Source organism: Vicugna pacos, chromosome 27 (genome assembly GCF_048564905.1).
Source record: "Vicugna pacos chromosome 27, VicPac4, whole genome shotgun sequence".
Classification (NCBI taxonomy): domain Eukaryota; kingdom Metazoa; phylum Chordata; class Mammalia; order Artiodactyla; family Camelidae; genus Vicugna; species Vicugna pacos.
The window spans coordinates 3,734,604-3,745,513 of record NC_133013.1 but is presented as its reverse complement, the minus strand read 5'-3'; positions in this window follow the sequence as shown (position 1 = coordinate 3,745,513).

The window sequence follows — 10,910 nt, the reverse complement described above, 5'->3', positions numbered from 1 at the left end:
GCTCCAAAAAAATCTAAGTGGTAAATCTTGAAAATTGATTTCTGCCACATTATTTGGTTCTAATTTTTACATGTGTTGACATGCCATCGTCCAAACTGTGCCATCCCCATAGAGAGACGTGGTTGTGCAGAAGTTTATGCCGTTGCCATATTGCCAGCTTCAGTAAATGAGCTGATGCATTTATTGTTTTGTCAATACAATAACACACCTGTAGGAATGTAACCCAGTTATAGAAATGCTAATTTGTCTAGAGTTGCCTTACCAAAATCAATGGTAAATATACTTATCTGAGGATTCCAGGAGATTATTTCCACATACTAATCGTAGATTCAAGCTGAATGTCTTTTTTTAGGAGGCGAAGACTTTCAAAATTGGGTCAATGTGGTCACCTCCTCAGTAATTTCACAATGCCTCTATGCACATGGCTTTCCATTCTCTCATCAAATTGCACTTTCATGATAGCTTTGTTAGACAGACTTCACATTAAAGAGGGGTCTGGTGTTTCATTTCTTCTAAATTGTTTGTTGTTAACCATGAACAAGTATTTAAGTAAAAACTTAAATACAGAAACACATATAGAAATAACTTTAAAAAGTGGTCAAATAGCTATAAAGTGGATTATTAGTGTCAGTAACACTGGGAAATTATAAGGGAACATAGGACATTTAGATGTTACATAATGTCAATTGGACCAAATTGTGGTTTCATTATGATTACCATTTATATGTTTTCTCAATTGGTATTTACTTTTTTTGGACAAATTTTTTTTTTTGCGCACATAAAATAGCTATCACTAGGAACAGGACAGCAAGAACAGAAATAAGAAGTTCCCTGTGTCTTCCGGAATTCTTAGTATGATGAGAGGGCCATACATTTGTCTTAATAAATTTAAAACAGTTAAATTAATATAAACCGTGTTTACACAGTTTCCTGTGCTATACAGAAGAAATTTGTTTTTCATCTATTTTTCTACATAATAGCTAATATTTGTAAATTTCTTACTCCCAGATCTATCCCTTCCCACCCCCATCTCCCAGTAACCATAAGATTGTTTACTATGTCTGCTAGTCTGTTTCTGTTTCATAGATGAGTTCTTTAGTCTTCTTTATTCGTTTTTTAGATTCCACATATGAATGATATCACGTGGTATTTTTCTTTCTCTTTCTGGCTTACTTCACTTAGAGTGATGATCTCCATGTCCATCCATGTTGCTGCAAATGGCTGAGTAATATTCCATTGTATAAATATACCACAGCTTCTTTATCCAGTCATCTGTTGATGGACATTTAGGTTTGTTTCCATGTCTTGGCTGTTGCATACAGTGCTGCTATGAACATTGGGGTGCTTGTATCTTTTCCAATTAGAGTTCCCTCTAGGTGTATGACCAGGAGTGGGATTGTTGGATCATATGATAAGTCTATTTTTAGTTTTTGGAGGAATCTCCATACTGTTTTCCACAGTGACTGCACCAAACTACATTCCCATTGGCAGTGTAGGAGGGTCCCCTTTTCTCCACAGCCTCTCCAGCATTTATCGTTTGTGGACTTTTGAATGATGGTCATTCTGACCTCATTGAAGTTTTGATTTGCATTTCTCTGATAGTTAGTGATATTGAGCACTTTTTCATGTGCCTATTGGCTATTTTGTATGCCTTCACTGCATAATTGCTTATTTTAGGCCTTCTGCCCATTTTTAGATGGGGTTGTTCTTTTTTTGTTATTAGGTTGTATGAGCTGTTTATATATTCTGGAAATTAAACCTTTGTCAGTCACATCACTTGAAAATGTTTTTGCCCGTTCTGTAAGCTGTCATTTTGTTTTGCTTCTGGTTTCCTTTGCTGTACAAAAGCTTGTAAGTTTAATCAGGTCCCATTTGTTAATTTTTGCTTTTATTTCTATTGCCTGGGAGACTGCCCTAGGAGATAAATACCTGCAGCTAGAAAGAGCTGCACAGTTACACTGAACAGAATGGATGTGGGTTTCCTAACTCAGGTCACGAGTGTGGAGCCCGCAGTGGACCTTGTAAGAGAAGAGCCCCGTCAGCAGTGACCTGTCGCTCTCGGCCTGCGCACAGCCATGGTTCCCACTTGGGGCCTCAGACACAGGGATTTCCTGTGTCTTTAAAATGGTTTAAAAATCATCTTTGACTTGGCTTTTGCTCTAAAAGTGGCTTGAGAGCAAGGAGGTTCCATCCCACTTGTCCAGCAAGAGAGAGGATAGCAGGAGAAAAGGCCAGTCCTGTCCACAGTGGGAAGAGGAAGCGTCACCACCGTAATTACGGTGAGACAGGGCGACTGAGTGCTCTTCTGGAACTTGGTGTAGTTCTGTATTTTGCTGGTGTTGGCCGCCAGCAGAGGGCTTTCTGGACCTTTCCTCCCTTTTCCAACGTTAGCAAATCTATGCAAAGCGAATCCTCATATAACAGTGTTTTACACTGGTTGCTCTCTAAGATCCCTTATTGCTCTAAAGCTGTTCAATCTTGTGAGCACATTTATAGTTAAAGGCAGTCGTGTTCCAGGCGTGGGTGGGCTGTCAGCTGGCACCTGTTCCATTGGTTGGTATCATATTGTTAAATATTTGAAGATTATCCCTGGATGGGCTCTGCTGACTGTAAAACAGACTAGCACATCTGACCTGTGTGGGCTCCGGCTAGAGGAGAAGGCGAAGGTAAAGATGGTCAACAAAGGAGTAACTGGGTAAATTCAGCCCTTTCACCAGGTGCAATAAAACAACCCAACCACCCAAACTGCTCTGATCACTATTCTGCCATTTAAGGCCAGGTGAGAGAGGGACTTTCCTGCACAGCATGCAATGGGTCAGCATCATTCCGACAAAGCCCCTTCCCCCTACTAAGGAGTTCTGATACTTTGCTAAGAAGTGAACTTTTCTTATGTCAGTTAAGATACTGTTAGCTGAAGACTTGTGGGATGATTTGATCAAATGGCTCAACCATGTGATTTAAAACCTGGGTTCTGTTCCCCCATACAACCATCCACGGGTCAGCAGCATCTCAAGGCTGGGTGCCCTTGGTAGCAGGAAAGCTGATGACAGCAACTGGAGTCAACATGATTTCTTGTTCAGGCAGCATGTTGAGTCCCAAAACCCATGTAAGAGGAAGCATGCTCCTTTCCCCAAGCCACAGTAAACATCCTGTCATATCTTAAAGGCCCTTGGTGCTGGTGTCCAGCCCCAGTCCAAGCCAATCACTGTGGCAAGGCAGGTGGCAGTATCCTGATTGGCTTAGATGGATCCATCTACCCCTGTGGCCAAGCATAGTTCTGGAGTTGGACCTCCAAGCTGCATGATAGCCACTGAGCAGGGAACAGTGGCCTGGACTACCACCCTTGGGGGACCTCCTGAATTCATGGACACTCCTTTAGATTTATATAATATTTTCTAATTTAGAAATAATTTTTATAGAAATTTAATTTCACTAATAAAAATACCACTCTTACCCTAAATGTAAGTAAAGGACAAGGAGCTATCAAAGCTTTGTGTTTTTACACTGCAGGGTCTGGCAGAGCAGTAACTGTTAATAAGGGGAACAAACACAGGGTAAGGCTAGGATTTTGAGGTTTGGTGGACTGATGGAAGGCTGAGCACTGTTTCAGGAATACAGTATTTAGATAAAAGAGGTTGGGGTCTGCTGGTCTTGAAGAGCATTGAGGATGGACCGGGAAACAGGAGGAAGAGGGACAGAAGGAAGAGGAAAGGGACCAATAATTTACATACTGCATGGGCAACCCTAGGAGAAGAAGATTATAGTTGTCAAAGTTCAGTCATTAAAAAAAAGAAACCCTAATGAGTAACATTCTGAGTTGCAAAGTGGCTGGATCACAAACACACTAAATTCCGGGCAGAACAAATGGCAGTGTATTTGAAGGTGTTTATGTAAATGGGGCTATGGTTTGAGGAATAACAGAGCTAGGATTAGGACTCTGAGTCTTCTGCAGGCTGGCACCAGCACCGTCCAGCAGGCTCTGTGACCCACGCTGCTGTCATCCTGTCCGAAGCTGTTTAGAAAGGGTCTAATATCCAGTTAGGGCCACGTTTTTTGAGCTCAGGATCCAGGGACAGACTGTCAACAGCTGATGAACCCTCAGCAAAGCTATCGTCAAGTTATTACCTTCTCTTCCTTCTCCTCCTCTACCTCTCTCCCCTGCCCACCCCCATTCCCTTTCTAACTTTTGGGAGGTCTCTTCTTTGAATAAAATTCTTATATAACACAATTAAAAGGAAGTCGACCAACTGACCAACTCCATCTTTGAGTTTCATACAATAAAACTCTAAAAAGTGACTTCTTCAACCACCTACATATAAGTTCTCAGATTATACTTCTAAATCTCATGTCTCTGTTAATAATCTTGCTAAAAACTTGTCCATTACCACTTGCCAGGGAGATAGAAGGGGCCACATTTAAGAAACCGCCAACATTCATAAATGACTGAAAAGCAAACGCAGGGAGCTTTGAGCCCCACCTCTGCCCATTCAGCTCTTATCTTGCCTTTACATCGCCTTCCCCTTGGAGTGGGAACAGTTCTCCGGTGGAAGCTGGGCCAGTGGTAAACAGGCCAGCGAAGAAGGCTCCCAGGACCTCTGTCCTTGGGAGAAGCACTGGCCACCAGACTGCATGCCTTTATGATCCACAGTTCTTAACAACAAACACTGGAGCCTGGAATAGAACCCTGTGGTCATAGTGCCCACAGGTCACTAGGCACCCTCACAGGTCTGCTGACAGAACGCTGGCCGCCAGCTCCCTGGGTGGGCAGAGGAATGTCAGATCCCCTGACCCAAGTGGGCATCTCATGGAAAAGCCACCAGCAGAGCGACCATCAGAGCTCGTTGGACAGCACCAAGAATCAGGGAAAGAGGCACTATTTGGTATTCAGACAGAACATAAAGTTTATGGAAACAGAGAAGTCCCACTCAGTTCTGTCCTTCAACTGGAAAGAGGAGAATTTGCTGAAAAAGAAACTCAGTTTTCTGGACTCCATGAAGAAACACGAAGCTAACGCCCGGCTAATGGAGCAGAAAATCTTTTACAAACGATGCCACTCGAAGCTGCGCAGGGCAGAGCTGGCGCACGCTCGGTTGCTAGGCAACAAGGACCTGGTCCGCGGGCTCACCTCCAGGAACGCGCTGTCCAGCTACACCGCTACCTTGGCGGATGACAGCGAGGCAGCCGTGAAGGCGATCGTGCAGAACAGGAGAGAGTGGGAGAACAAGACGCTCTTCAGCCTCAGTCTGGACAAACACAGACCGCACCCGCCCACAGCTTCCAGGTCAACCTTAAGGGCAGGCTCCAGGCACGCAGGCTGGAGAGCAACGGTGGGAAGAAGGGGGTCTCCCTCCAGAGGGGAGGGCAGATCAGTTCTGGTTTTATCTTTAGAGTCTCCAGATAATCCAGAGCAAGGAGGAAAGCAGAGACGGCTTCCTGTGGCCAGCAGGGCGCCACCGTGGGGAGAAGGCGTCCGCAGAGAGTCCCCCAGCCGGCCCCGGGGCCCTGCACAGAGTCAACCCCGAAGTCCAGACGTCGGCGGGAAATCGGAAGGCAAGCTTCTGAAGTACATAGTCTATGGAGACCGAAGTGAGGAACGTCCCAAGAAGAAAAGGCCAAGACCCAGGAAAAACGCGCGCGGCCCCGGGGGCGTGAAAACGGACCCGGCACTGCCGACCCAGGTCCCAGCCAGCCTAAAGCAAGAGTTCCTCGCCAGCGAAAGAGCTAAGTACCTGGACGACAGAAACCAAAGTCTGTCGCAGCCCACACATTTTTCCTTTCAAGGCTACTCCTTCCTACAGCCCCTGGCAGAAGGGCATGGAGGGGGTACTGCACGCTCCAGGAATCAGAACGCTTGGAGTAGGAAGAGGGCAGAAAGCCGTTCCTGAAGAGGTGGGGAAACAGATTGGAAGCAATTCCATCACTAAGAAGAGCAAACACCTTTTTTTTTTTTTTCTAAGACGCCCTTCCCCTTTCCACCCGTGTATCATTCAGCAACTCCTTCTTGATGCTTACCGAGAGAAATCTTACCCCGACCCCAAGACTGCTCCTGATCTCAGGGAGGAAATGCTTTTCCTCTTCTACTAGACCATGACAAGGCAGGATTTAACAGTGAGAAAGTGGACCTGGGTCATGACTCGCCCTGCTGCCCCTCAAATAGAGACATGGAGCCCAGCAGTGGGCATGCACAGCAACGGGGGTGCGGGCTGGCCGCGGCCAGGGCGCCTGGGGCTTCCCACGTGGCCGTGGGTCCATCTCCACATCAAGGAGGAATATCTAAGAGGAACATGGTCCTGGGAGATGTTTTGCCTCTAATGCTCTTACTGTAAAAAGAGAGTAAAAGACAATAATGTGGGGAACGTTAGCAAATTGGTTTCTTCAGTGGCTTGGGGAGGGAACGGGAATAGGAACGTGGCTCTTATTTCTGACCTTTTACAGTGAAGTCAAACAAATGAAAACCAGTTGATTTGAAAACTAGGAGAGCTCGCTCTCCCTCCCTCCTGTCCCCCTCCCATCCCACGGGCAAGCCCAGTGGAGAGCCTCCTTACATTTCCTTAAGCAAAGAAATGCTGACGGAAGCAAGTGGAATTAAGTGGTCTGATGCGGTAAGAGCACCCCATGCAAGGCAGAAGCTCTGCTCTCCAGTTTTATATACATTTATATAAATGTAACAGCCAGCGTTGTCTTGGGCAAAGCGCTTCACAGCTGGAGACCAAAGTTTTCTTATCTATCTAATGAGGGTTGAGGAAGATGGACTTTTAGGTCACCCCTCAACTTCCCCAGTGCAATTACTTTAACTTGTCACAAAAGCAGATATTGGATGTCTGCCCTTGAGTAAAATAAAACATCTTCAGTCTTGTGTCCTTGCATTGGTCAGTTAACATTTCCGACTCTTTTCTGAGATAGTATAAGGCAGTTAAAAATCCTTGTTATCAGTTAGATGGTCATGAGATAAGTACACAGAGACATGGCACTTTTACCTTTAAATGAATAATGACAGGTCTCTCTTTAAATATTATTTCTGTATTTCCCAAATATGTAAGTCCCATGATGACAGCAAAATAACCTAAGAAAGTGGAATCCATGTTATAAAGCATATGGCTGCATAATTGCAGGTTTAATGTCACCTGTGAAATCAGAGCTGCAGACGGAGGCTACTCTCTGTCCACTGCCGTGGTCTGCACTGGTCTGCGTCCACTTCGTGTGGAGTCAGTGACAGTGTTGTTAATTTCCTCTCTGGGTTACTTGCAGAGACATATTGAAAGCACACAGGGGGTTGTGATGATCTACAAGAAGCTAGCCTGAAATAAACAACAGGATCACTGGTGTGATCTTAGAGTGGGGTGGGGAGGGGAGGAACTGAGGTAGAGAGAAATAAAGAAGCACTAATAAGGCTAAAGTTACTTAGGACATGCGCGATTTACTCACCACCGTCTTAGGAATGTGCGGAAAACTGATTCCCCTTCTGCTGCTTTCCAAAAACCAGCTACATTCTTAAGTGTAAGGCTGTGCTGTCCATGAGTAGTGGGAAGGGTGTGAGGGGCAGGAAAGCTCCATCGGATGCAGGAAAACGGATGTGGGCATGAGGAGGGCTGTGTCCCAGGCTTCGGTGGAGCCCCTGGGATGTGCCCAGCCAAGTGTGGGTCCTTGACTTCACGCAGGAAAGAATTCAAGAGCAAGCCACAGTTGAGTAAAGGTAGATTTATACAGATACATCAAAAGGCGAGAGAAAGGCCACGAGGTGTGGGGTTGGGTGCTCAGATTAGAGTAAAAGTAGGTACACACTCCATAGACAGAGGGTGGTCCGTCTCTGAAGAGAGAGAGAGGGGGGGAGGCAGCTATGAGGCAGGCACTGTGCTGCCAGTTTTTATGGGTCCAGTAGCTTCATATGCTAATAAGTGAAAGGACCTGTCTAACTAGGTTAGGGAAGGGGGCTGGGATTCCCAGGAAGTTGGCCATTTCCCACTCTTTGACCTTTTGTGGCTAGTCTTGGGACTGTCATGGCACCTGTGGGCGTGTTATTCACCATGTTAATAGATTACAGTGGGCGTATAATGAAGTTCAAGGTCCACTGGAAGTCAAATCTCCCACCATCTTGAGCCTCAAGGCCTACTAGGGGTTGAATCTTTTGCCATTTTGGTGTCAATTACTGTGTTATTCCCCAAATGGCTTTGCCCTGCCCCCTTCCTGTCTCACATCCAAGACCTTCCAGGAACAACTCTTACAGTGTTTTCACTGGTAGTTTCTGTGGGGATCTGGAAGTCCAGTTTACAAATCAGACCTATTTTGGTTTTAAAATCATAACTTTATTCATATGTTTATTCAACTAATATGTGCTGACCATTGGGGTGAAGAAAACAGACACACTTCTACTCTCATGGAGTATATAATTTAAGGAGAGAGGCAATCATGAAGTGAGAAAAAAATACGTTGTGAAAGGTACTTTGGAATAATGATAAGCATTTTGGAGACTACAATTTAAATTTGAAAAATATTTCAGTCCTATTAGCAAAACACATTGAAGGCAAATGGCATTTTCCCTGGTTTGGGTGCAGGAAGCAAAATCACACAGGGCACTTCTGAAATGCATTTTTAGGAGATGGGCCGACTCCCATGTAACAGGCTCAGTTGTGCACTGCAGTCGTGGTGAGCTGCGATTCTCCTGCCCAGCCTCAGCTGGAAGCACTTGGAGGTCATTTTCCTGCCCTTGATTATGATCCCTAGAGCAAGGCTGCTTCCAGAAACAGATTTGATCTCACTACTGTGAGCTTTTTGACCAACTGATAAATGGGCCAAACCCAGCAGTGTAAGTAAGGCAGTGATAAGTCTTGAAAGGTGGACACGTCTGCTGTAACTGATGATTTTTTGAGTTAATATGCATAACATTTCAAGAGTTTTAAAATATTTTCACTCAGCTGACTTATCGTCATGCAATGAATATATATCTGCATCTATATCTCTGTCTATGCACGTCCCTCTTAAAAGCTGCAGTAGGAATGAGATGGGTAGGAGGAGGGTGTCAGCCAGTGGTGACAAAGGACAGCAGGGAAGAGGACGGGAAAGAGACACTGGTTGCTGTGCAGCCCCATAAAGCTTAAAAGTTTACATTCTGCCCTAAGTGCTGGAGGCACAGCCATGAGCAAGACAAGGTCTCTGCCCTCAAGAGGCTTGTTTCTAGCAGAGCACAGATTAAAATGAGCAGATGTGTGAATTGCTTTTCATCTTCCTTTACCGCAAGCTCCTTGTGTTACCTCAAAGGCTAGCACTACCCAGGGACTCTGCACGTTCTCTTCTGCCCCCTTTATTACCTTCCCCTGGTGATTCCCTAGGGGTTCCTCTATGCTGCAGAACCATACATTTTAATCTGTGTAGGCTTTTCTTTAAACCTGTATTTTTTTTATGGGAATAGGAGTTGAGTAGGGTACGCTGCCATAGACAACAGTGGGCCACCCAGACAGGAGGTGCCTGTCTGAGCACCGAGGGCCGGTTGTTGGGGTCTTTATAAGGTCCGGTCACAAGGTGATCGGCTTGTGCACAAGGCTCTGCTTGGCTGTAGGTGAGGTAAGGGGTTTAGGGTCCTTGAAGGGTGGTGGGGTTTATGACTCTGATAAACAGGGCTGAAGCAAGCCGGGCTGAGCTATTGTGAGAGTGGGCATTACCTGGGACTATTAGTTTGTTCCCAGTTAAGAATGTACTTTATCTGTTGCGGGATCACGGGCAGACATCTGAGAGCCCAGAAACAGGGGTTGTTGGACTTTGAAGGACACCAGTTGGCCCAACATCCCCCCTGACAGATTGGCAGTGACAAATCTTTGGAACAAGGAGGGGTGAGGGTTTGAGAGAGGAAAGGACAGCAGAAGAGGGAAGACTGCCCTGATGACTCTAGCCTCCAGCTGGAGCTTCCTGTCAAGCCAGAGGGAGACTCCCGTAGGGAGGGGGAGAAAGAAAGGGGAGCCCAAGGGGCTCGCCGGGAGTCCTAGCCACGTCCCGGCCACCAGGTGTTGTGGGACACTACGGGGTGACCCGTACGGGGACATGGTGATGTGCGTGGGCTTGGTAAAAGAATTTACCACATACAGTATGAGAACAGAAAAGGAGTTTACTAGGAGTGCACTGCTGTAGGCAACACCGGGCCACACAGACGAGAGGCACCTGCTGTGAGTGTAAACCTGTCCTTTTTTTAAAACTGCCTCTGAGTAGCTCCACTTGTGTATCTCTCAGACACTGCAACTAGAACATGACCCAACTGTATTTACATTCCCTCCAAAACCTGCTCCTCTTTCCTGTAAAGCACACACCACCGCTTCCTACCCAGTGAGTCACCCAAACCAGAAACATGGGAGTGGCCTTTGACGCCTCTGTCCCCCAAGAATACCTGATCAGTCACCCGGCCCCGGGCCCTAACGTGTCCTGGGTTATCCCCTCCCTTCTGTCCTCAGGCTCTAACGTGCCTTTCTGGGATTATGGCAACAGTCTCCTAACTACAGAGACCACGTGGTACGTATGCTCCTCCAGTTCACGCTATAAAACAAAAGATATAAAATGCAAAACTGACGTTTTTACATTTTAATATGTACAAAATAAAGTCCAAAGTCCTTGGTATGGCCTCCAGGGCCTCTCATGATCTGATCTGTCTTCCTTTTCAATCCTACCTTGAACCCTCGGAGCCCTGCTCCCTAGGAACACCGAACACCCTCCCCGTGTCTGCCTGGTACACACCTACCCGTCTGTTAAGATTCAGCTAATCCTTCGCCTTCTATTTGAATTTTTTTTGGATCTGAATTCTCTGTCCAAATTGTCTCTTTACATACTTCCATTATTATCCTTCATGGTTTGCACCCATGTTCTGGACTGTTAGATCTTTGTCCCCGTAAACGACTTCTTAATTGAACAAAGCTGCTCAGAATCAGCAA